The 2,500-nt window shown below is 28.6% G+C and overlaps 1 protein-coding gene across 3 annotated transcripts in view; it reads left to right on the top strand.

The window, feature by feature from the left end:
• Positions 1 to 2,500, top strand: part of LOC125042210 — a 27,214-nt gene that overhangs the window by 9,454 nt on the left and 15,260 nt on the right. The gene's annotated exons all lie outside the window — the stretch shown is intronic.

The raw sequence follows: 2,500 nt of genomic DNA, 5'->3' as shown, positions 1-2,500 counted from the left end.
TGTAATTGGCTCATTGGTGACTTAGAACAGGTGTAGCCATCTATGTGTAAAAACCATTGATAAAGTAAACTCACAGTGGGCATGACATGTAGGTACATGCCACTCCCGTCAGAATTGGGTTCATGACAGACAATTTGGACATATTTATTTGTAAACAGAGTTACTCCTTTTTTATGCCAGTCAATTCATACATACACCTATTATGTATGGACATACTTATACAATAATGCTTCATGTAAAACAGCATAAAAGTTGGCTGGAAATCTCAGCTTTAGTATTTCATGTATGGGAAGTAAACAAAGCACTCTTGTAAGCCTAATAGAGTATAGTCTGTATTATGATAGTAATGTGATAGTAAACATCTCTGTGACCCACTGTCATTTCCTCCTACTTGTAAGGCTTCATTTCCTCATTGGCGGGTGGTAAGTTCGTAATCCTATCAGTGACTAGACACATATCATGCCTGCCTCCCTTCCTCCCTCTTTTCATCCCCACGTCTCTCCCCCTCTCCCCCACGCCCCCTTTCCCTCCACCTCTCATCCCCTCCTCTCGAGCCATCATTTAGATATCGGTGTGCGTTTTGCGAGTTGTATCCTTGTGCTCTTCGATGCCTTGGGTGTTGTGCTGTGTCATTCCACTTTCCACTTTTTCTTTTCCTTTCTTTTTTAAAGTACTTGCATGCATGTTGCAGAACATCACCACTAACTTTTTGTCGGTGTCTCGCCCTTACAAAGGAACGATGCAAAGCCTGCGTGCTCATTTCTTGATTTTTTTCTGTACAATCTAAGAAGGCAGCCATCAGGTGGTGGCATGCCCACTAAGCTGAGCTGCCTTTCACATGATCATGTAAGTAAATTAGCATGATGATGTGGTTGTGCTGCATGTGTTTTGGATGTCATTCTTGGGGGGTCTGCAGTTTGGTCTAAGTCTCATTTGCTTCACTTGGTTTTTACGCTGTGTGCAAGGGATAGGTTCGCTTTGGAGGTATAGACAAGCCAAGTTGTTATTTGTAGTATCATTTATGTATGTGTTGAGAATGTTGCTATTATTGATGAGGTTTGATATAATTAATATCATTATTTTGTAATTTAGATATAAAATCATCATCATCATTATCATCATCATTATTATTATTATAATTATTATAATTATTATTATTATTATTATTATTATTATTATTATTATTATTATTATTATTATTGTTATTGTTATAATCATCATTGTCATTATTATTGTTATTGTTATGATGATGATGATGATGATGATGATGATGATGATGATGATGATGACTATTGTCATTATAATTGTTATTATTATTATGATTATTATTATTATTATTATTATTATTATTATTATTATTATTATTATTATTATGATTATTATTATTATTGTTGTTGTTATTGTTGTTGTTGTTGTTATTCTTATTATTATCATTATTATTATTATCATTATTATTATTATTATTATTATTATTATTATTTTTATTATTATTATTATTATTATTATTATTATTATTATTATTATTATTATTATTATTATTATTATTATTATTATTGTTGTTGTTGTCATCATCATCATCATCATCATCATCATCATCATCATCATCATCATCATCATCATCATCATCATCATCATCATCATCATCATTATCATCATCATCATCATTTATTTATGCATTAATTTATTTTATTTATTATTATTATTAGTGTTAGTGTTATTATTATTATCATCATCATCATCATCATCATCATCATCATCATCATCATCATCATCATCATCATCATCATCATCATCATCATCATCATCATCATCATCATAGTAGTAGTCATTATCACCACCATTATCACCACCACCACCACTGCCACTGTCGCCATCGTCATCGTCATCATCAGTTTTTATATGATTATTATTTTCATTAGTTATGATTGCTTGCTTATATTTTTTCTTATTTGTGTTATCGTTATTGTTATTCTTCATCTTTATTATTATTACTATTATTGTTGTTCTTTGTATTCTTATTCTTATTCTTTTTCTTTTTCTTATTCTTTTTCTTATTAGTAGTAGTAGTAGTGGCATAGATATTCTTATTGTTGTTGTTGGTTTTATAGTTGTTATTATTGTTGTTTTAACTTTTATTATTATTGGATTTTTATTATTATTATTATTATTATTATGATTATTATTATCATAATTGTTGTTGTTGTTAGTGTTATTTTTATTGTTATTATTGTTATTATTGTTATTATTATTATTATTATTATTATTATTAATAGTAGTAGTAGTAGTAATAGTATTATCATCATCCATATCATTGTTATTATTATTAGTAGTAGTAGTATTATTTGTATTATTATTATTTTCATCATTATTATTTTTGTTAATTCTATTTGTTATTTGTTATTATAGCATGGTATTTTCATTTCACTGTAATATTGTTATTTTTATAAGTTTCTGTAAATGACCTTCTTATTTCTTAACACACCATTACTGCTACTCTGTA

This window comes from Penaeus chinensis, chromosome 31 (assembly GCF_019202785.1).
Source record: "Penaeus chinensis breed Huanghai No. 1 chromosome 31, ASM1920278v2, whole genome shotgun sequence".
In the NCBI taxonomy this organism is placed as follows: Eukaryota; Metazoa; Arthropoda; class Malacostraca; order Decapoda; family Penaeidae; genus Penaeus; species Penaeus chinensis.
This window is presented reverse-complemented; position numbering and strand designations above follow the sequence as displayed.